We start from the raw sequence: 26,052 nt of genomic DNA, 5'->3' as shown, positions 1-26,052 counted from the left end.
AACCTGTAAGAGACATGCAGAATAGAGAGTGAAGAAGCCTGTAGGTAGTGAGTGGAGAACTCAGTTGACATAGAAAATAGGTGAGTCTGGTTAATACGAATTGCTTTGGAAAGAAACAGCAGAAAGTGTTGTCCTTAACAAAGAAAAACATTTTAACCCCAGAACACTATTTCTGCATAAGACCTAACTAGATTATATATCCTATACTTAATATTTGTGACTTTCTGACTTCTTTCCTTCTCTACAATTAAACTGGATGAGACTCTCAGTCAAAAAAATGTAACCAATCTACTGAAATACCTTATTTGATCCATGAATTTCTTCCTTAGAAACTTGTGTCACAATATCTGTTATATAGGATACATTTTAAAAGTCCTCTCTTCAGAGAACTGATATATTTTTCTGAATAGTATTAAAGTAGTAAGAAATGAAATCACTCAGATTATGTGAAAAGACTTACTGTAGTCTAGTAGTTCAAAATCAATTCTGACTACATCGATTATCTTGTGTGTGATCTGGAGATATCAGAGTATTTCCTGATGGTAATTTATCTCACAATCACAAAACCACAATATCCAAATTGGATTCCAATTATCAGCCAGAGGAAACAATTTAATGAAATAGGAAATGCTTTTTGGCTACCCTTAGCTCAATTGAGTTATTCTCATGTGAAAGCCAGTTCCACTTAGAGTGCTTAAACTCTAAGGAATTTGGAGGTTTATTATTTGAGAAATTACCTGTCCTCAGTGGCCACACACTGACTGAAGATTGCTCCCTTTTACATATAACGGGTTCTAATTTTTATATTTAGGTGTTAGAAATAGAGTATTTTATCAAGCTCTACATTCTAATGGAATTTCTTAGCATTGACTGTATCAAGGGCTTAATATTCCACTCACAAATATTGACAGTAATTTTGGATTTATATAAACTTTAGGGAAATTTGTCATGAATGTATTTCTAATGTGCATTTGGAAGATTTGTATGACCTGTGACTTGAATATAATTTCAGAGATTAATTGTATAAGTAGTATAGAAATACTTTGGGTTAGTATTTATTTCTAAGACTTATCTAACTTTCAAAAGTAATTTAAAATAGTGCTTTTGATTGAAAAGTTTTATCTCTGGAGATCAGGTGTAATAAGGAAATATGAAGGTGAATGAGTTGTTGAACACTGTGATCCATGTGGGAGCAATATGGCAGCTTCAACCAGGCAAAAGGAGACATCTTTTTCAAATATGGTCTTGGCGGGCATATCTTCTCCCTCTGGCAAAATAAGAAGCAGTGTCCTTATCATCTCCTGTACAGGACACCGGAGTACTTGCATTGATCTTCCTGATGTCACTGTCCATGCCTCTTACTTATCTCAGGCCCATTGTTTTCACTTGGCTTCTGGATCCAATCCACTCTTTCTTTAAAAGCACTGTTTTTGTGAGAATATTCTCTTCTATGATTTTTTGCCTCAAGAACCCTATCCTTAGAGACTTATATTTTACCTTAACAGAATTAAAACAGTAAGCTTGGGAATTATTCTACAAGTACCAGCATATAAATAACCAGCAGTATGTTCCATCCCCAAAACAAGCAAAACCTCTCTTGGCCCAGTGTTGTATACACAGTACATGCTAGCCAATGTTAAACAAGTTTCCTAGGGGGCTCAAGGGGAAGAGTTTGGCTTTTAGCATTTTGCAAAGTCTATGGTATAAATACTCTTACTCAGACTGATTTCAAATTATCAGCAGAATGTCACTGAATGTGGAGTTTCAGAGGAATGCACAGTAACACACCATTATCAGCAGACTTTCCACCATACACACATAGATGTAAATAACCTTAAGGGCATATGTTATGGAATAAATGATCCTGTCCCTCTCAAATTCATGTGATTGAAGTCCTAAATCCCAATGTAATGGTATTAGGAGACGAGAACTTTGGGAGATAATTAGGTTTAGGTGAGATTATGAGGATGAGGCCCACATGGTAGGATTAGGATCTTTCTTATAAGGATACTAATTTATTTCCATTCTTAGAAGATAATAAACTCACTCTCTAGCCCTACACTCTGCTTAGAAAGATCTTACACCGAAGTAAAAGGATAGCTGCTTCTCATCTTCAGGTCCCTGATAAAGTATCACTCCCTTGAGAGGCTTCTCTTCCCGCCCACCTGGGCATAACCAGCCTGTCACATGCTCACATCACTTTGTTTAAATTCTTTACAAACCATTCACCCTTGATATATTTATTTGATAATTTTTATTTTTTCACTAACTTATTTGTTTAAAGAAATCATTGTCCCTCATTCTTAAGAATGTTTCATAAAAATTATGACCTTGTTTGTATTGCTTGCCTGGTGATCCCAGGGCATTCAAACTGTCATTTTTGAATGAAGTAGTAAGTAAGTTACCAGATTTAGTGTTTCATGTGGAAAGGCAGAATTGTGCTCTTCCCACTTCTCTAGATAGTGCATTAACATGGAGTGAAAAGCCAATGCGATTGTTTTCTGATCTCAGAAGTAGTTTGAAGAATGCTTTTCCTTTGTGACAGCGTAGGTTACTGAGGGAATGAGTACCTACTCTCTACAGTAGAATATGTCCTGATGGAGAAATAAAAGCAAAGCTGAGTGTTAAAGTTTTTTTTTTTTTTTAGTTTTCTCTTGTTCATCTTTTCTAGATGCAAAAGGAGGAATCAGAGGTGGTATAAAGGGATTTAATTATGAGAGCAGAGAAGGAGAAATGTTCATGAGTCAGTTAAGTTAGTATATTCACTATTATGTATGAGTTACATGTCTTTTTTTCTTAAGTAGAAGTTTTCAGATCTGTTTTGATCCTAGAGCTCCTGTCCCAAATCCCACTCTTCTGTTCAAAAGAAAACCTGTAAGTTTCACGGGTAGCTGCATGGAACTATATTGTTACAGAACGAACAAGGGGGGGCCTGGGACGATATACTATTACTGAAAGAAGCCCCCAGGTCCGTTATGTCCGCCGCCAGAGGAAAGACATCTCTCAAAGCCAGAGATTTGTGAAAAGGAAAGGAAACGTTTATTTAATGCTATACTAACTTAAAGTAGGGACCTAATGTCTTCACCAAAAATCCTAAAGTCCCTTAAAGCACCCACAAACAGACACAGTCCTTCCTTCCTTCCCCCTTTGCCCAGTCCAGAGTACCGTATCTCCTAAAGCTGCGGGGGTCCCTACTCTGGCAAAGGCACGTGGTCCTCTCTCCCCGGACCACGGGAGTCCCCACTCTGTCAAGGCCGCGTGGTTCTTTCCCTCAGGGCCGAGAGAGTCTTCACTCTGCTAAAGCTGTGTGGTTCTCTCTTGCAGGGCTACGCATGGTTCTCCTCCTTCAGGGCTGCGTGCGTATGGTTCTCCCCCTTCAGGGCTGCATATGATTCTCCACCTCAAATGGCTGTCGTGTCTTGGTTTAAATCCCAGCACCAATCTTCCTCTGAAGCCCCATTTCCAGCTCCTCTCACAATTGGCTACAGCTGACAGCATTCTGGGCAGGTGTGGCCCTGTGGTGTGGAGCCAATTATCTCCAGGCTCTTCCGGATCTTATTACAGATCCCTATTTGAGGCTCCCCTCTTGGCTGCACCCTGTTACAATCCCTCCTTTCAGATTTACACCCACTTTATAATCTTATAAAGAATAATGGATGAAGGTCTCATCTTCTTGTAACTGCTTCTGGCTGGAAATGGACATTGTTCTACCCACCCATGGGTCAGGGGTGCCCTGAAAGCGGGTGGGGGATGCAGCATGGAGGGAGTCCTTCCTGTAAGGGGCAGGACCTTACAGACTCCTGGTCAGTTGGCTGTCACCAGGAAGTCTCAGGCTCAGTGTCCAAAGGCTGGCGTTACTGGACCGTTGGCATCCTTGTCATATTCTGGAGGTGACAGATTTTGGAAAAAGTTGGAAGGCACAATTAAATCATAACCACTAAATGACAAAGGCAATGGCTTAGGTAAGGAATGGCTTACCAGGAGGAAGGTGTACAAGGCACGCTACATCTATCCGAAACTCTTGTGGCCCACTATACTTCACTCGGGCCGAGGGGAATATGTTAGGATTTCCCTCCTTTCAGATATCTGGGGCCCTTTCTGTCCAAGCCATCAAGACAGAAAAGGCAAAATTAGTTCTAAAGTGAAGCCCACAGACCGCCCAAACCATTCACCAACCCAACCACTTAGTTCAGCCAAACCATTGAATCTCAGGGGCCAATGATGAAAATGGGCTCCTTAAGTGAGGCCTGTATTACCATCAATCACTCAGGTAATGAGGTTCTAGGCATATGCCCTACAAAAACAGAAGAACACAGGTTAATTTACACAAAAATTCCCAAGCCAGTCTCTGTGCCTGTGAGACTGTCTTTTTGGAAGACATCTTGTTGCAAGGCACTTGCTACAATGATATTTAACAGTGGCAATTTGACAGATCCTTTGTGCCTGTAAATTGAAAAGCAAATCTTCAAGATAGTTGCGCCATTTCTGATGTTTAATACTGAGTATTGTATTTTCCTCAAACCATAATTTTTCTCCTTAAGATCACCTTCACTGTTATTAAAGGGACTACTTTGAGTCCCGCTTTTAATTTTGATTGTTCGTTTGCATAAACACACCAAGAGCAGCCTGGATCACTTATGATCCTTGAGTCTACTTTGCTGGAACTCACACAGGCAGCCTTTAGATTGACTTCGCAGTCTGCCCCCCTTGGGGCACAGAAGCAGAGCCACACATCCGCCATCTGGCTTCGCCTGTACCAGTTGTTTCATTCAAATCCTTGAGGCTTCCGTCCATAACTCCAGGTTAGCTCCTGTCCCAAATCCCACTCTCCTGTTCAACAGAAAACCTGTAAGTTTCATGGGTAGCTGCGTGGAACTAATATGTCAACAAAGAGTATATCCTTTCCTCGTGGTGCTCAGTGCAGTGTCTTGCACAGAGTAAATAACCCTAAAACAATGTGTTCATTGTTCCCAAATAGCTTACAAGGAAGATAACCCATAAGCATGTACATTAACATAAACAAATTAATCAGTTTTCTGGGAAATCAGCATCTTTATCCATCCCAAAGAGGTCTGAACCAGGAGTAGGGTTAGGGAGGGGAAGGAGTGGAGAGAATTCATAGAAGCTGATAATTATAAGCATTAAAATATATAATTTAAAGAGCCTTTAAGTTTATATTTGATAAAATATAGTTGATCATTTTGTTAAACAGATAGGAGAAAACTCCTATTAATGCATCTTTCACATCTGTGGGTACGTGACTGTTGATACATGAATTTGTTTCCCTAAGATTTTTATGGAAACAATAAGAAATGAAAAAGAATTAATAAAATGAATATGATATGAGAGCCTTGGCAACCACAGTATTTTCTTGCTAAGTAGATGGAAGGCTCAAAGAAAAAACACAAGCAGAATGGAAGACAATTTAAAATTCTAGAAAATATCAGTCATAGCATCAGAAAATTTTTAGCCTATTATAATTATCTAAAGAATTTTTACTCACTATGGAGTTGTTTATGCATTCAGAAAATTTAGAAAGACAGATCTGACCATTCTAAGAAAAGCTGAAAAAAAGAAAGACTAAAACTGAATATTTCAGATGTTTGATGAGTATTAGGAAATATGGAAATAAAATATAAATGTTACCATTCAATGGAAATGATTAAGTAGCAAATAGGGACCCCAAAACCCCACTGGAGGTGAAGCAGAGATGGAGTGGGCACTTGTGAAGAGAATGCTGACCCCTGCAGTGTGCATTCTGCTGTGGCACTCAGACACTGCAGGGGGAAGTTTTTAGGTAAGGCACTAAGGAGTGATAAAAAGGTTTTGATACCAAAACAGCCTACTTCAAACCACATTTTAACATTATGTGTCTCAGGAAATAATCAGCATTTAGAAACTGCCATCTTAGAGGACTGTGAGAATGGTCTGAGGTACTAAGAAGTTGGAGCTAGAAGGCGGTCAATCCAAGATTGTGTTGTAAGTAAATACTGTCACACATGTGACAAAAGCTAGAGTGAGGTAAATATCTATAATCATTATTTTGTAGGCAGACTATATTAAAATATGAACGTTGTAGTTTTTGCTATTATTGTAGTTAAGCAAACATCTCAAAATAAGGATCAGTTCATCATGATTAGTTAAACAACTTTTTAAAAGTTATACCATTTTAGGTACAAATACACTTTTTATATATTGTAATTTTTACCCCAAAACATATGAAATAAATGTGCTGTAAAAAATAACAACTCCCTGGCTGGCGTAGCTCAGTGGATTGAGCGCGGGCTGGGAACCAAAGTGTCCCAGGTTCGATTCCCAGCCAGGGTACATTCCTGGGTTGCAGGCCATAACCCCCAGCAACTGCACATTGATGTTTCTCTCTCTCTCTCTCTCTTTCTCTCTCTCTCTCTCTCTCCCTCCCTTCCCTCTCTAAAAATAAATAAATAAAATATTTAAAAAAAATAACAACTCAACACTGTGCTTTTGTCTATATATGTGCTACACATACACACACACCAATTAACTTTATATTGACTTTATAACCAGAAAATATCATGAGGAACAAAAATTAAGTTGTGCCCCGTATTTGGATGAACCCCTTGCTTCACATACTAAGCAAGAATAATTAAGGGATAGCCACTTCTATTATTTTTACATATTTGAAAGTATTCATTTGATTCTGATTATATTTTGCCATGAAGCCATAAAGTATTTTTTCCCTGTGCACAACTATTTAAAATGTTGTTTGAAAGCACAATAACCAGAAGCCCCAAATGGTTAAAAAAGTTTGCAGAAAGAGGACTGTATCTTTCAAGGAATGACTCTGTACTTCTTCAGCACCTAAAATCATGCCTTATCTTTCTCCTGGACATGACACATAATAATCATGTTTTCTAGTTTTTGTATTTGATGCTTAGACATCTTGGGACCATTTTGACTCTGGAGGGACTGTTGGACTCCAGGTTAGCTAATTGCTAGACATAGTAAAGAACTCATAAATACACCTTTCATATACAGATCAATTCAGAGGGATTACTATTCTCCTGCTCTATCACCCAAGAGCCAGGTACCAAACAAATGGGGACCCATTACATGCCCCTGAGTCTGCCAAAATTATTCAAAATAGCTAATCCTATTCACACTTACCCTGCCTTGCCCACTCATTCCCAAGAACACCACAATAAAAACCTATGCCCAACGTTTTCACCTTGCTTTTTCTACCTCCTGATAGACCTTGATATTGATAAGAAAGATCTGATCAGATCAATAAGGGAGGGGGGTGGTGTAGAGAGGGACTGCAGGAGGAGGTTGCCCAAGGCAATGGTAAATAGTTTAGGACAGGATTGGCTGAGAAACCGAATGTCTCAGGGCACCTAGAGTTATTAAAAAGTTTCATTTACTTACTGAAATATATATTGATATAGTGCCAGAAGCAGACCTTAGCATGGTCTAATATTTTATAAATGCTATATATAATAGGATGTTGGATTCTGATTATTATCCCCAAAACAAATACATGAATCAAAAACAATATGTTATGGTAAATACCTGAACATTTGAATCTCATTTCTGGTGTGAGAACTAACTTTTTTCACTTTCATCTAAGTAGGTTCTCTGACTTACGTAGCAATTTCAGCAACTTTGACCTCAGAGTCCTGGGGAGAAGCCTGTGATCTCCCTGGGAGGACCATCAATTCAAAACTTAGAGAGCATCAGCGTTACCTGAGGGCAACCTGACCTGGGAAAATGCAAAACCAAACAAGGTCATCAGAATCTGATCTAAGGGTTTTAAGCAGAGAAAGATAAAAGGCAAAATTTCAAATAATGTTAGTTCTAATATACAGGCACTGAAAATGGTTATATGGTTTTAATTCTAAAAAGTTGTAAAACAGGAAAAACCTTAGAGTCTATGGCCTTTTAAAATTTGAGTAAATAGATCTTCAGCAAGAGAAATTCCTCCCCAACTCATTTGCTACTTTTTAAATGTTTGCACAGATTAAAACAAATGTTTCCATAAGAGGTTAGTAACAAGACCTGCTATTTTGAGTTTCTAATCATATATTGAGTGCAAGTCATTCCGTTTCCTCTGCTTTAAGAAAATGATGTTATCCACAGAATGGTTAAGAACAGTCTCCAAATTGCATGGATTTGATACTTGAATCTTGAATATACATTCGAATTGTAGTAATTATATTCAGGACAAGCGTGTCATAACTGGGAGCTTTCCAACATCACTGTAGACACGTGTCACAGTCGTAGAAAGAATGCAGGCTTTGGAGTACATCTACGTTCTTTCACACCCGATGTTGTCACTCAGGGTGAGACTTTGAGATAAAAAAGTTATCAAATTAACCTCACTCTTATAGTAACCGTAGTAGTAATAATAATAAGAAGAAGGAACGGTATAGTAAAAACTGTAATAACAGTCCTGGCTGGTGTGACTCAGTGGATTGAGTACTGGCCTGCAAACCAAAGGGTAACTGGTTCAATTCCCAGTCAGGGCACATGCCTGGGTTGTGGGCTGGGTCCCTAGTGAAGGATGCTGGGAAGGCAGCATCAATGATGTTTCTCTCCCTCATTCTCCCTCCCTTCTCCTCTCTCTAAAAATAAATAAATAAATTCTTTTAAAAAACTGTAATAATAGTAATATTATAAGCATTTTCTATGCTTTAGGCATCATGCTAAGTTCTTATGTACTCATTTAATTCTCTAAAAATCCAATGAAATAAGTACTATTATTGTTACTTGACAGAGGAGAAAAGTTAAGATATAAAAGAGACTCAAATCAAATTAGAAATGAAAGAGGAAACTTTACAGCTGATCATAAGAGACAACTATAGACAATCATGGGATGAACAAATTAGAAAATGTAGAGAAATGAATAAATGGATAAATCTGGATAGATAAATTCCTAGAAATATGCATTCTACCAAGATTGAGTTATGAAGAAAATCTGAGCAGATTAATAGTAAAGAGATTGAATTAGTAATTAAAAACTTCCCAACAAAGGTGAAGGCCAGATAGTTTCACTGGTGAATTCTACCAAAGAGTTAAAGAAGAATCAATATCAATTCCTCTTACTCCTCCAAGAATCAGAAGAAGACAAACACTTTAAAACTCATTTTGTAAAGGCAGCATTTAATCTGATATTCAAACAAGACAAGGACACCACAAGAAAATAAAATTACAAGCCAATATCACTGATAAACATAGATAAAAAAATCTTAAAAAATATATTAGCAAAATTTAAAAAAAACACTTAAAGGATCATATACTGCAATCAAGTAGGACTTATTTTAGGGGTAAAAGTATGGTTCCACAGACAAATATCAATGAATGTCATACATCGCATTAACAAAATGAAGATTAAAATAATATGATCCTATCAATAAATGTAGAAAACGCATTGGACAAAATTGAACATACACTCATGATAAAAACTAACAACAAACTGGGCATCATGGAATCAGTTCAACATACTAAAGTCCATGCAGAACAAGCCCACAACTAATTTCACACTCAATGGTGAAAAGCCGAAAACTTTTCCTTTGAGATTAGGACAAGACAAGGATGCCCAGTCTCATGTCCCTTATTCACAATATTACTGGAAGTTGTAGCGAGAGCAGTGTGGCAAGAAAAAGAGAAATAAGACATTCCAGTCAGAAAGCAAGAAGTAATAGTCCTTATTTGAAGATGAGATGATAGCCCTAATAAACTCACCAAAAAACTGTAAAAACTGATAATGGAATTTAGTAAAATTGCAGGACACAAAATCAATATGAAAATTACTTTTATTTTTCTACACTAATAATGAATTATCAGAAAGAACATTTTAAAACCAATGCAGTTTATAATTGTGTCAGAAAGAATAAAATACCTAAAAATAAATTTAACTAAAGAGGTGAAATGCCTGTACATTGAAAACTATAAGACATTGGTGAAAGACATTAAAGACACAGATAAATGAAAATATATTACATGTTCATGGATTGAAAGAATTAGTGTTGTCAAAATGTCCATAATAATCAAAGCAATCTACAGATTCAATGCAACCCCTGTCAAAATTCCAAAGGCATTTTTCACGGAAAGAGGATCAACAGCGCTAAAATTTGTATGGAACAGCAAAGGCTGTGGATAGCCAAAGCACTCTTGAGAAAGAAAAACAAAGCTGGGGTCATCACACTTCTTGATTTCAAGCTATATTTCAAAGCTAGTATAGTAAAACAGTAATACTATTGGCATAAAAACAAAAAAAAACAGATCAATGGAAAATAATAGGAAGCCTAGAAACATACCCATGTATATATCATCATTTAATTTATGACAAAGGATCCAAGGATATACAACAGGGAAAGGAAATGGTTGGGAAAACAGCACAGCCACACAGATAAGAATACAACGGGGCTTCTCTTACACTATACCTAAAAAATCAATTGAAAATGGATTAAACATTGAACACAAGACCTCAAACCACAAACCTTCTAGAGCAAACATTGATCTTGGCAATGATTTCTTAGATTTGACACCAAAAGCAAAGACAACAAAAGGAAAATATCAAACAGTAGAACTATAACCAACTAACAAGCTTCTACACAGCAAAGGAAACTATAAGAAAATTGAAAAGTCAACCTATGGAATGGAGGAAAATACTTGCAAATCATATATATGACAAAAGGTTATGTATGTTGATGTGGATCCTGGCCAGCAGGATCCTTGTGTTGTGGTTGCTATGAACAAATACACAAGGACTACAGAAGTCCTGTGGTGAAAAAGGGGTGGTGTGGCCACTCTCTAAGTAAGAGAGAAGGCCAGAGAGAGAGAGAGAGAGAGAGAGAGAGAGAGAGAGAGAGAGAGCCCAGGCCCCTGACTGAACAGGCTTTTATTGCTTTTCTGGGTACATTACATGGAGGATGGTCCTCATTTACTATGCACAGGTTTGCTGCAGGTGATTACTTTTTACAGATGACAAAGGAAAGAATGTTGCTAATTACTTCAAAGGGAAGGATGTTGCAGGCCAAGGGGAAAAAGTGGTTGATCCAGTCATACTCCATACTTGGGAGGTTTAGCACAAACTTTAGGAAGTTACAGTAAGCACTTGCTGACTCAGTTCAGGGTGAGGGAGTTTTAGCAAAAGCAAGTCTCATAGCAGTCTAAGTACAATGCAGGCCTGATTCCCCCCAGGAAAAATCTCTCCATGGGCATGGTCCTGTGTGTCAACTTGCTCCCCACTGGTTTTCCATGTGAGTGCTGAGCTACAATTTCACACCACGCAAAACGGTTCCCTATAGTATGTATGCATGAATATATATAAAAATACATATGCTATAATATATAACAAATATAAATGTATTTTATATTTAATAAATATAATTAATATTTATGCATTGAATAAATATACAAATATATTATATAAATATGTATATGTATATGATTTCTATGGATATAGAAATCATATATATGATATATAGGTATGTATATATATGTGTGTATACAAACATACATACATATTCCTACAACTCCTATAAAAACCAGTCTAATTGAAAATAGAGAAACTGAATAGACATCTTTCCAAAGAAGACATACAAATGACCAAGAAGTATGTGAAAAGAAGCTCATCATAATTAATCACCAAGGAAATGCAAATCAAAACCATGAGGTGTCACCTCATACTTGTTAGAGTGACTATCATGAAAAAGGTGAAAAATAACAAGTGTCGGAAGAGATGTGAGGAAAAGGAAACTCTTGTGTATTGTTCATGGGAATGTAAATTGGTATAGCCACTATACAAAAAAACAAAACAGAACAAAACAATATGTAGGTTCTTCAAAAAAATTTAGAAAGAACTACCATGTGGTCCAGCAATTTCATTTTTGAGGATGTACTTTAGATAAACAAAGCACTTTCTTTGAAAAATATCTTTATCTTCATGTTAATTGCAGCATTCTTTACAATAACCAAGACTGATGCAATCCCCAGCTTGTGGGGTCCACGACATTGTGGATGAGATATGAGACAAATTCACACGGACTACCGAGACCTGTTGAGGAAAAGGGATGGCATGCCCACTCTCTCAAGGGGAGAGCACCCTAACCCATGCCTTGACAAGCTTTTATTGCTTTTCTAGGCATATTATATTGAGGATGGTCCTCATTTACTATGCACAGTTTGGCTTTAGGTGGTTACCTTTTATAGAAAACAAAGGAGAGGATGCCGCTAATCACATTATAAAAGAAGGATATTTTCAAATGCAAAGGGAAAAGTGGTTGAACTGGTTACACTCATCTCTGGAAGGTTTAGCATAGACTTTAGCAAGTTATAATAAGCACTTGCTGCTTCAATTCAGGGTGAGGGAGTTTTAGCAAAAAGCAAGTCTCAAAGCCTTGCTTTGCAGGTACAATGCAGGCCTGATTCCCCATGGGAGAATGCATCCAAGGATGTGGGTCCTGCACATCAGACCTTGCTTTTCACTGGGAGCTGGGCCCATGCCACACAGAATTGTCTCCTATAAAGACATAGAAACAAGTAAATGAATTTTAAAAGTTATGCATTTTATATACCCCCCCACACAATGGAATATTATTCAGCCATAAAAAGAAGGAAATCCTGCCATTTGCAACAATGTGGATGAATTTGGGCACCATAATGTTTCGGGAAATAAATTAGAGGAAGACATACTGCATAACGTTATTTATATATGGAATCTAAAATAAATAAATAAATAACCAAACTCACAGATACAGAGAACAAATTGTTCGTTGCCAGAAGTGGGGGCTGAGGGTGGGAAAATGAGTGAAAGGGTTAAAAAGATACAGACTTCCACTTATGGGAAATATAAGTCCTGGGTTTGGAATGTATAGCATGGTGACTATAGTTAACAATATTATACTGTGTATTAGCAAGTTGTTAAGAGTAGATTTTAAAAGTTGTTATCACAAGAAAAAAATGTTAACTGTGAAGTAGTGGTAATGATTTTGCAAAACACCCACACTATATCAAATAATTATGTTGAATACCTAAAACTCACAGAGTGGCATATCTCCATTGTATCTCAATAAAAGTTGGGTGTTGGGGGGGGGGGGTCCTAAGGCACCTATTTATAAAAATTTGCCTGAGTTCTATATTACATATTAGGACTCCATATATGTATACATATACAGGGTATGGCATAAATAATGTCCCTAGTTTATTACAAAATCTTTTATTACAAAATCACAAGCATGTAAATCTGTAACATAACAATATCACACTGAAGCACCCTATAGGACATCTTAGGGGAAGAGTTCAAATTGCTGTCCATCTCATGTGACACATTCACATACCCTACCAACCACACTCAAGCAACCATTACTTCTATAGGACCCTGCATATATTTATCTTCACCAGAGGGCCTGCTTACTGATTTTAGAGAGAAGGAAAGGGAGGGAGAAAGGAAGGGAGAGAAACATCCATCTGAGAAACGATTGATAGCCTCTCGTTGTTCACACATCAGATGGCATGTTCCCTGACTAAGAATCAAACCCATAACCTTCAGGTTTGAGGGATGATGCCCAACCAACTCAGCTACATCAGCCAGTTCCTTCATGTACATAGTTTCAAATTACAAAATACATAAATATACAGAATGGAGGTAACACATGTTGAAGAGATAACAAATCTCTATGAGTATTTATTAAAGGGTAGATATGTTTTTTATTGATGTTGAGAAATTAATTATTATTTTTTAATTCTTGATCATAGTTTTCTTCCTTCCTTCCTTTCCTTTTATTTGCTTTCCAGTCTTTCTTCTTTCCTTCTTCCTTTCATTTTCCCATCACTCTCTTTTTCCTTCTGTTTTCTGTCCTTCCCTCTCTCCCTATTTTGCTCCTTCTTTTCTCCATTCCCTCATTCTTACCTCCCTCACTTCATCTATCCCTCCTCTCACCCCCTGTTGGGTCTGATAGTCTTCCCACTAAGTATTTATTTGGTACTACATACTTTTTTTTTTTGGCCATAAAGATTCTGTGGTGAACAAGACCAATCTATTCTCTATCCTTAAGTACTTTGCAGGTATGTGGTGAAGGTAAGCATTAGAAAGTAATTAAAATACAGTTAGTTAACTATTAAAATAGAGGAAGGTGTTTAGAAACTTGTAACAGAGGGCCTGACCTAGATTAGGGTTCAGAAAAGTCTTTTCCTCAGGCCAAAATTATTTGACACACAGAGACATAATGAAATACAGCTAAATCATTTTATTGATTCTGTTTGAGATTAAATTTTCATAATAAATAATTTAATGTGACTTTGAAATAATTATTTATTCAGAGCATTGGACTCACCTAGGGATATTTTAAAGATGTATTCAAATTTTAACTTATATTACAATTAAGGCTTTTAAAAATCATTAAAACAACACTGCATCTTTCAGAGAGTATGATTATTTTATATGCATTTTCCTCTCTCTGAATATGAATTTAAAATATCAATGAAGAAATAGTCTTGATTTACAAAACCCAGCTCTTACAAAAGGAATCATTTGAAAAACATATTCTGTTGCATAGTTCAAAAATACTTTAGAGGTTGGCTTGGATCATATGGAATATAGAAAATTATCATAATTATACAAATTATCACCCTGGCTGGTGTGACTCAGTGGTTGAGTGCTGGCCTGTGAATCAAAGGGTCTCTGGTTAGATTCCCAGTCAGGGCACATGCCTGGGTTTCTGGCCAGGTCCCCAGTAGGGGGCACACAAGAGACAACCACACATTGATGTTTCTTGCCTTCTCTTTGTCACTTCCCCTCTCTCTAGAAATAAATAAATAAAATCTTTTTAAAAATTATCATGTAGGATATGGTCCTCATTACATTGTTGAGCAAGTTATTACAGATATTATCATGATTGTAAAACTGAAGGACAAGTGATATTTCTCAGCACAACGAGTACATGATATATTTATCATATACTTCACCTATCATTTCTATGTAATCAATCCCTGGGACACTTGAATTGGTTGGTGCAGTTCAATTGAATTGCATTCTTTGAAATTAATGTATTTGATGATATTATATTTTATAGTTTTATAAATTTTGGAAATGAAAAAAACTCAAGTTCAGTCTTTTAGTAAAATATCAGAATGTGACTTAAACTTACTGGATAGAGAACTAAAATATATTATTAGCTTCCTACCATTGATTTTATGGTCATTTTTTCATTTTTTTTAATTTTAAAGATATTTATGTTTTTTGCCTTGGGGTTTGATGAGGAATTCAGATTTCAATTATTTAATTTCACTATTTGATCTAAAAAAGAATAAGTACCACTAAAGGTGGAAAAAGTGGCTATTTAATGACAATATAGGAGACTGAAAGTTCATCTGTGATTATCGTCTTCATACACTAACACAAAGAGCACACAATGAATTTCCGTGATTCAGTACCAGAGAAAATAGTTGTAGCTTGGTCTGCATCTACCACTTTTTTATGCTGAGTAACAAATGACCACAAACTTATTGGTTAAAATCAACACAAGTTTATCATCTTACCATTTCCCTGGGTTAGGAACCTGAGTATAGGCTATGTAGTCTTCTGCACAGGTTCTCACAAGGCTGAAATCTAGTTGTTAGCTGGAGTTGCTGTTTCCTTTAAACCTTGGGGTCCCATCCAAGCTTATTGGCCATTGACAGAATTGAGTTCCCTGAAGCTGCAGGACTGAGGCCCTCAGCTCCTAGTGGCCACCCACTGTTCCTTGTCTCTCCACAATCAGGCAGTTTACTTCTTCAAGATGAAGAAGAAAAAGACTCTGCTGTTACAAATCTTTACTGTCTCTGACTGCTAGAGCATCTTTAAGTGGACTCTAGGATTAGGTAGGGACCACCAAGAAAATTTCCTTTTTTATTAAAGTCAACTGTTTAAAGGTCTTAATTACACCTGCAAAATCCCTCCACCTTCTCCATATAACCTTTTCATGGGAGGAATATCCCATATCACTGGGCTCACCCACTCGTAAGGTGAAGAGATTATGCAGGGCATGTATACCAGAAGGTCAAAATTAGGCCAATAGAGCATCCTGTCCACCACAAGAGGCTTCCCCGGGACCAGTTTTAGTTTATAACATATAGAAAGAATACTATCATGAGAGAGTAGTACTATTTCAAATAAATTACACAGCATGTAACGTATCTCACAAATGTTGACCTTGTAAAAAAGATACACAACACAAATTAACAATAATTAAGCCAATGACATACATAATCTTGTGAAGGAGAAATACTTCCTTGTATCCATGTACAAACAGAGCACCAGGGCTTCCTGCTCATGCATTATACTATACAGAACATACAGCCTTCTACCACCTTATTCTCTAAACATTTAATAACCAAAAAAGTATAAAAACAGGTTTAGCCACTTTTTCAAACCATATCTAATGGTCATTTTAGAAAAAAATATATTTCTAGCTTCTGCTTTATTTACTCACTTTTATGTTAATTTACATATTTCAAGAATGATTTCTAATATCACTATGAGGTTAAATGCAGAAAGCCTGGCCATAAGAAATTCTTTTTGTGGTATACCAGAAAAACAAGTCCTATTTGGAGGGTCTTTCACTGGCTCCCTCTGTGATAATATTTGCTGAAATGCATATGAATTTACTGAAGGCCATGACAGTGTCTGATCACAGACATTGCAGGCAGACAGAAGTTGAAAGTGATCCTTGTGGCTCAGGCACTTCCCAGCAATGACCTTGGCCTGTTAGTTAATCTCCCTGAAGGCCAATTTTTTAAATCTCTACATTCAAATAATACATAGATGATAAATAAAATTGATTAGCATGAGGCATGGCATGAATTTTGATCTGGGCAGGTTGTAGTTAATATGGTTGTTTTTAGGATGTGGGCTTCCTATATTTTTTGATAATCAAAAGTGAATTTTTGGCTTCAGTTTTACTCTTGCTTTATGAAGTGTTGGAAGAAAATGTAACAACAGTTAAAGGAAAACAATGCATATAATGTTATTAACCAATTTACCCCAATAAATTTAATAAAAAGAACCACAAGAACTCATATTCTTGCATAATATGCAGTTAGTTAAACAAATGAAAGGTCTAGTTTGTCTATCTGTATATCAGTTCCATACTGATAATACTGTGTTCTACATTGTTTCTGCCATTTGGGAAAGTGGGCATAATTTCAGTGCTTTAGGAAAATTACATTATGTCAACATGGCTCCTAATTTGTGATTATTTTATTTTGGTAGCATTTGTACATTCCTCTTAAGCTTGAGGAAAGAAAAAAAAGAATGATACATGTAACTGAGGATTTGAGACAATTTTGAAATCATCACTTAAAAAAAAATTCCACAATCCAGGACCAGAGATCCTGTAAATTTTGCCAGATTTCTAACTCCTGGAGGATGTGGTTGACATTCTCAGTCTGCCACAGTTCATCAGAACATGCTCTGTCTTCAGCAGAGACAGATGTTTGCCCGACCTTCTGCACTACGAGCTGATCCCTGCTTTGTGCATTTTCTGCCAGCCACTTTATGTTCACACAGAAGTCAACGATCACTGTCAATCTTGTGCCAAAATTTCCTCTATGTAAAAACACTACTGGAGCTTTTGACATAAATATACTGAGATCTAGTCACCACCATGGCTAACTATTCTGTGTTTACTCAATGAAAAAAAAAATACTGTTGCTCTTAAAATTGCGCTTGCCCCACCAGAAGAAACAATATATCATTGAGATAAAGCTGGAATAGGCTAACTGATTTACTGTGTCAGTCTACTCTGTTTACAAAAGTTCTGAAGGAGACTGGGACAAGAAACAATTGCAGAAGAAAAAGAAAACAAAACAATAAAAGATAATTAGAATATTTTCCTAAAAATGTGATATTATACCCTTATTCATTTGAAATAATGTCATAGTGGAAGCTGTTATTCTTACTAGTGAGATTATGTATTCTCTAATGACTTAAGTGTGAAGAGTTGAGTTCCTGCTTTGCTAAAACATTTTTAAAAAGTGTCCTAAAGGAGAGTTCATTCCATATAATTCTAAGTTAGAAACAAGTGTTTCTCATTTGCTTTTAAAACATGACCAATTTGACACTTTCTCTTTTGTCTTTAGTATTTCATGCTTACCTTGTACATGCTAGGATTCTGAATCCTAAACGACTGTGAAGTATTTCCCCTGCTTTGTTGATGCCTGGAGAAGTTACTATAGTTAACTGTCATCTTACTATCAATAATACTCTTTTAAGTCACTATAGTTCTCTTGTAAGAGTGTATATGACTGAATAGACTTCAAATGTAGGATTAGGAAATCTAAAGTTACAGAACCATGCATCTTTTAAAATATTTTCTGAAATTTTGGGGGAAACTGTATCACATTACTTTTGAATAATCTGGTTTTCCAGGGCACATGAGGGAAAAATAGATATAAATGTAAGTATTGAAAGAGAGAGAGAAGGAGCGGTCTCCCTCTTTGTTCCAATATGTGCATACATATAGAGTGAAAGTCAAGTCCAGGAACCACTGATGTCGGCCACCTATTTATCACTGATTGTTGAGGAAAGAGGTGATAAAAACCACTTCACAATCACCATTCACCAATCCCACTCACACTGTCCCCCAACACCAGCTTTTTGTTACTGCTCTTACGGTGATGCCTTCTTCTTTCCTAGTGCAAGGAAAGTGGGCTGGGGAGAGCTGCGTTAGCTGAGATGACTTCAATTCCTTCCAAGCAAAGAGCTTATGTATCATCAAACCAAAGCACTCAAAATCTTATTTATAGGTTACTCCATTAAGGTTTCTGCCTTGAGGCCTGCTAAACAACATTTTCAGTTGCTTTAATTAAGCGCATTTTGCACAACATGTATGAGAAATGGGGATTCTTCTCTGAGGCTGGTGAAGTGTATTCCTCTTCCCTGTCATGTTTCTGTGTGCCAGTGATAAGCCTTGTAGTTGTAAATCATTTCCTTGTGTTTCTTCCTTGGGATCTTAGCAAGCTGTCTCTCGGGACTGATGGGAAGCTGTTATATGTTATATGTTGAAGGATAGTTTGTATAAGTTAGAACTATTTTATCAAACATAAATTATAGTATTCAGAATTCATCCTTGCCATATCAAGCTACATTGTAAACTATATTGATCTATACCACTGGATGCATATCACTTCAGAAAATGACTTGCATCTTCTGTTTGTCTTTTAGAATAGAGAGATCATCCTCATCCCTTTATATGTTACAATTCATAGTTCACTAGATTTTATTCTCATCTGTCTTAATATATACATATTATATTCATTCTTTCCTTACACACACTTACACACATATCTATACATATGTATACATGAATATACACTTTAGTAGAAGGCTTGGCAATAAACAAAAATACTAGAGCGGACCCCCCTAAAATGGAATTATCTTCTGGAGGGCTTGCCCCTTGTAGTATAGGCTTCGTCCACTAGGTGAGTGTTCTCGGGACCCATCTGTATCACTGTACCAGCTGGCCTTGTTTTGAGAGGCTGCTTTTGGCTTCAGTGAATTTTTGTTTGAAGATTCTTTCAACACATTTGCCCATTTCATGATGGGTGATTTATGAACACACCTGCCCACCACTCATTAAGTGTTCAGCAGTTTTTGACCAAAAACAGTATGACTCCCATGCCCCACCCTCCCTATTCACCAGATCCTGCCCAGAGCAACCTTTTGTTTTTTCTTTTGTTTTGTTTTGTTTTCTCAGATGAAAAAAGTCCTCAAAGGGAAACATTTTGCCAATGTGGAAGAGGTGAAACAAAAAATGGCAGAAGCACTAAAAGGCATGAAAATTGACGAGTTCAAAAACTGTGTTGAGCAATGGAAGAAAATGCCTCAATAGGTGCATTGTATCAAATGGAGAGTACTTTGAGGGTGACTAAAGTTTAAACATGTAAGAATAAATATATAATTTTTAATAAATTCAAATTTTGGGGGTCCCCCTCATATTCATATATATGTATTATGACAAAATTTCAGAAAATACATAGAACAAATACAATGGATGCATTCACTGATTTAAAGCACATCAAATGCAAAATATATCTAAATCCAGACTTCAGAACAAGTGAAGCTAGATACTCAAAAAACTGAAAAAAACCCCACAGTGTTTCTCTTCTTTTTCTTTTCTTAACCCACAAAGAATTAAAGAATAACTGCTGTGTTCAGAGTACTTTTTTCTTTAAAAAGAAATATATAAAAAGCCAGGAAACAGAGATGAAAATTGTTTGATTCTATTTAAATGGTTGTTCTGTGGGGAGCAAAGACTCCTCCACACCAAACCCCCAGAGATCTGCCAGCACTAGAAACCTATGGGTCAACCCCAGAGACTCAAAGCTTCTGAAGGCTGGAAGTCTCCTTGAGGTAGAGGAAATGTTTTTCCTCTGATTCACTTCCTTAAAAATAATTTGTTCTCATGTTTTTCCTTCAACTTTCATAATTTGATGCCCTTAGCCACCTTAAGAATGTGCTTGCTCCCATGCAAACCATTGGCCCCAGCCTTCTCTGGAACAATAGAACTAACACATCAGGCTCCTTAAAACTGTTGTTTTTAATATTGTTTAGAAACTCCTATATTTAAATTGTTGCCATTTAAAATGCTCCGAGAACCATATACATTTTCAAAGAACTACCAGCAATCTACTCTAGAATGGTTAGATTAAAAATAAAACAACTGTATGAAAAAATGCAAGAAGATATTACTAAATTATGATTCAGAAAAAAGTAAAGCAGAATTGAAAAGTGAAAAGTGGTTCTTCAAAATAAACTAATAAATTGATCAAATCAGTGGAAAATATATTTAAGAAATTACAAATAACTTAAAATTATAAACATCAAAGTGAATATTGCAAGACATGTAGAGAAGATTATTTTTCAAAGTGATTTTTGTATATTGAGATTTAACTCCCTTGTTAGTTTCATATTCATCCTAGGGTAAGTACAATAAGACTAAAATAAGTGGGAGGAAGGAGAATCAAACCTATTACAGGAGAGTCAAACAGAAAGGTACCAACCAACAAATAGGCAACGAATGCTCTTGCCAAGGAAAGATGATGCCAACCTAGAGCTCTGTTTGATAGGACATCAGCCAGCAAAGAGAACTGCCCTCTTGGGTGTACACCTTGGTAGGGGTTGGGGGACAATGAACAGGTAATTCCAATGCAGTGTGATAAGCATTATTTTGTTTGTGGTGGTGGGATGCACTTGGGAGAGTGGATTGGGAAGTGGTACAGAGTGTATAAGAATAAATCTACTTAGATGAGCTGGAGGTTGCACTGTGATGGCCTAAGAGCCAGGGAAGAAAAAGGGATGGGACATGAGGAGGTAAGCAGAGACTAGAGAATGAATTACCATCTTCATAAAATAGTAACCTCTGTCTCTTTTTCTCTGGTTCACTTGAAGCAGTCTTTCTGAGTAACTTTGGTATTTTATAGCATGGTATGAACTATTATTATGCTAACGCAGTTACTTGTTGGTAGGGCTGAGATTTAAATCTAGGCAATCTCATTCTACAGTCCACACTCATAATTACTATGTTCTGATGTCTCTAAAATGTATGAGAAGACTGAGTAAGGATCCACAATAATTTGTGGGATTGACACCAACTAACCAGGATTTTGAATCCTCTCAGTGTACATTAGAATAGTTTAGTAAAGCTGAACAATAGTACCTAGAAGAAGGCATGTATTAAATATATATTTGTTGTATGAATAAGTATATCTTTTAAAAGGAAATATACCACAATTTATGACTGTCAAGCAAAGGTATTCTTAACGCTTAAGATATAATTTTAACTTTTTTAAAGCTTCTACTTTCATTTTGCTAAAGGTTCCCGATGTTTTATTTTTATCCTCACCTATGGATATGCTTATTGATTTTAGAGGGAGGGGGCAGGGAGGGAGAGAGAAAAGGAGAGAAATATTGATGTGAGAGAGAAACATCTATCTGTTGCTTCTCCTATGTGCCTCAACTGGGGACCAAACTTACAACCTAAGCATGTGCCCTGATCATGAATAGAACCTATGAACTTTCAGTTTACTGGATAAAGTGCCAACCAACTGAGACACACAGTCAAGGGCCATTTTTATTTTTTAGACAACAAAGAACTCCAAGGAAAAATCGAGGTGGCAAAAAATGATGCTCTAACTTTTTGACTTTAGCTTACTTTTTTTCTTTTCCTACTTGATTAATTTCTCTTAACTGTTTAAACTAGAAATTTGAATTTTTTCTTTATTTGTTAGTTAATACCAAGCACACAAACTACCCTAGATTTTTACTTAGCTGCTTTTTGATATCCTTTTAGAATCAATAGAATCAGAATGCCTGGATTTACATCCAGGTTCTGCCATTGAAAAGTGGTTGTTAATCTGATTAGTGAGGAAGTGGCATGCTCATGGGGAAATTCACTGGAAGGCAAGATGGCATACTATGAGAAGTAGATAGTTCTTAGAAACAAATGTCAATGGGTCTCGCACTTCCATATCTTGCAAGCAGAGACTGTCTTTTTATATTCCAGATTATCTTTCAATGATGCTTATATTATAAACAGCTATATTATATTATAAAGAGCTTTGGAATATAGAGTGTCCCCCTTGGGGAGAAGGGTAAAATAAAATAATGAAAAAGAAAGTCATTAAAATAAAAAGAAAGGCTCTGGCCTGATCATAAACCAGGTAGGTCATCTCATTGTCCATTATAAAAACATCAGGATCCTTAGGTTAGTGTTTCCTCAGTAGTAACACGTGCCTATTGTGTGCACATTAATGAACTGAGTCCCTCTGTTGTGCTCATATGAAACTCGGAAACAAAGAAACTGTCACAAACATGAGATGCATGTTGCTTAATGTACAATAAATAATAAAGTCCTTTGTCTCTGACCCAGGAGTCTTGTGTTTTCTGCCAGCATCTACAAAACTGTAACGGGCTGACTTGTTAGCTTGCAAGCAGGGTAAAATCTTACAGCTTTCACAGTTATTTACAGGTCCCTCATTAAAATTCTAAAATCACAATCTTTTCAATATTTTACTCTGTAAAATCAAAAAGAATGTAGAATAGTAACACTTAAGACAGTTGGGAGACTTTATGAAGATGGTGCGGAAAGCAAAGAAGGAAACCTCTGCCCCTCCCACAGCTGAAACCAAAGCAAAGGATTTTAAGGCAAAGAAAATAGTGCTGAGGCATCCAGAGCCACAAAGGAAACATAAAAGGAAATTTGCATGTCATCCACTTTCTGATGGTCCAAGATACTGTAGCTCCAAAGGCAGCCCAAATATCCTTAGGAAGAGAACCCCCAGGAGAAACAGGCTTGATTACTATGTCATCGAGTTACCCTGACTACTGAAGATAAAGACAAGAATTCATTTGTGTTTATTATAAATGTCAAGGCCAACAGGCACCAGAGCAAACAGGCTGTGAAAAAGCTCTATGACATTGACATGACCTGGGCCAAAAGCCCCATTGGACCTGATGGAGAGAGAGCATTTATTCAAGTGGCTTCCAGCAATGATGCTTTGGACATTGCTTACAAAATTGGGATCTTCTACACTGAGTCCGGTTGGCTAATTCTAAACATAATTTTTTTTACTGTAAAACAAAAGATTGTGGAGAGGATTAAATGAGAAGAAAAATTTAAATGACCTAATCTAATGTTTACCATGTAGTCAATAAGATTACCTAGTATTACTTAACTTATACATGATGAACCAGTATAATACATGCTTTAATATAATTTGGGTTATATAATTATAGTCTCTTTCTAGCAAAATGACAAAGAAAACTCTTTCCTTTGTCCACAGTTTTTGTTTTTGGAAAACTTTGCTAAATTTCCTAAGTTCCTCCATAGACACTTTTTCTACAGTTTCATAAAATTTCCTATTTATTTCATCTCAGTTTAATAATCAACATTTATTGAACAGTATTATGAATACGTGGCTACAGAGTTTATGACACTGAGCACAGATAACAAACTGTTCATACTCATGACCTCCTTTAAATCAATTTTTAATAATTATATTAAGAATGACAAAACAAAACATTTATTCACCCTTGAAAAGTGCAGGAATCAAGTACACCTTGAACTGCACATACATATTCAACAACTCATTTGAAATCAGAACATCCTTATTCCTCCCTAGCCTATATAGGTCCAAGCAGGTCACCCTAATCTAAATTCCCAAATATTGCTGGCTTGTTTCCTGCATAGTTTGAGAAAATCAATGTCTACTTCAAAATCTTTCCCAGTTATTTTGGAGGGTCTCTAGAATGTGTCTGAGGAAAATCAGAAAGATGTTGGCTTTGGTTCTGCTGTCCTTTGCAGAATTGTTCTGAAGAGCATGCCAGTGACTGGTGTTGGTCACTGTCACTCCTCCAGTGACTATACCTTACTTCCCATCGCAGGCACACTGGGCCCTGTGCTCCCAAAGCTGGGCAGGTGCCTGGGACAGACAGTGTGGTTGTTTTAGAAAGTTACCTGTTGGGTGTGCTGTGCTGAAGTTGGTGCCGCCCCAGGGGGAAACAAGAACAATGCCTGTGAGGAAAAAGTATTACTCTCACAGGTCGAAGAGAAGGAAGTCAGCACATGTCACTCAGCACAGGCCAGAAGGCCGAAGGAGCGGGAGCGAACGCCCTGCTGAAGTTGTGGCCTTTATTGGGGTTTCTACAGAAAAACCCAGGCAAGGCAGGGTAAACAGATTCAAATTGGCAAATTTGAATAACCAGCAGGTTGGGGCTACAGATGATCCTTAGTAGCCTGGTATCTAGTCCTGGGTTGATTAAGGCCTCCAGGGATGCACAAGATCAAGGATGTGTGGCTCTGGACCGGTTATTTTGCATATCAAAGGCATGCTCCCAGCGGGGCCCTTTGCTATCTCTAAAAATTGGTTAGCCCCAGGAGGCCCAGTCTCTCTACCCAGCAGAAACGTTAAGATGTCAAATATCTTAATATACAGAAAACAATACAATACGGGGTGGGGGGAGGGCCACTGTCTAGCTATAGATTGTATGTCAACACATGGGCCTGAAAGTAACACTGCTTGTGTTAAAACTCCAAAATGTCCCTTCTGAAAACAGTTTCTTTGCTTTCTGCCCCATTTCTTCTCCCTGTGGTAGGTCAAGCTTAGTCGTTGAAGTCTGGCTGAGGGAAGGCATTCTATTATTTATCGTTTCCTTTCTTCTGTGATACATTACCCACACTGCAGAACATCAAATGCTTTATTCCTAATGTCTATGTCATCTCTGTGGATAAAAGGGGGGGTTCCATGGAAAGTAACCTCATAGGGTGATCTGATTTAAATTCTTAAATGGGCAGGTCATGGTGGGTAGTCACACTCCAGGCCTTATCTTTGCTTTAAGCAAGCCCTGTCTGTTGTTTCTGTGCCATCCCTATCTGTTTTTTTTCTACTGTCATGTAATCTTCCTTATATTCTCTCCTTAATTTCAAATACATTTAAAAAACTGCAAAATTGTTATTCTTTGGAGCATTTGAGATCTTGTTCCTCAGCATACGCTGTCAGTTTGGCTCAAATAAATTCTTATAATAATTCTCTATAAGCTCGGACGTTTTTAAAGCTGACATCTCAGTCAGATATAGATATTTATACTATAGCAGTTTCTTAGATTAAATTCTAATGTCTATTAACTGGTTGCTAAATTTGAGGCAGAAAGGATTGCCTTCCTTTTATTTTTCTAATTCGTTGCTTAAGAACCCACTGACTCTTTCTGAATTGTCCCAGTATCCTAATCACACAATTCAAAAATAGGCATTTCAACATCAACAGATGAACACAGAAAGCCTTGAATTCTGGTCAACTGATCTCAATATTGTTTTGATGAGAAAATATGTTACTGTCGAGCTTTTTGGTGCGGCACGATTAGGTAGGCCCTTGAACACTGTGTTGTGATTTTTCCACTGGTCACATGACCTATTCCATCCCATCCAAAGGAGTAGCTGTCAATACAGAGACTTTTTAAGTTTCAACAGATACTCATCTATAAAGACATTAACTGGTTCCAGAAATATCCCCTACAAAGATGTCCAGAATGTGAAT

This window comes from Phyllostomus hastatus, unplaced genomic scaffold (genome assembly GCF_019186645.2).
Source record: "Phyllostomus hastatus isolate PE091 unplaced genomic scaffold, TTU_PhHast_1.1 phas_contig_58, whole genome shotgun sequence".
Lineage (NCBI taxonomy): Eukaryota > Metazoa > Chordata > Mammalia > Chiroptera > Phyllostomidae > Phyllostomus > Phyllostomus hastatus.
Note: the sequence above shows the minus strand (reverse complement) of the source record.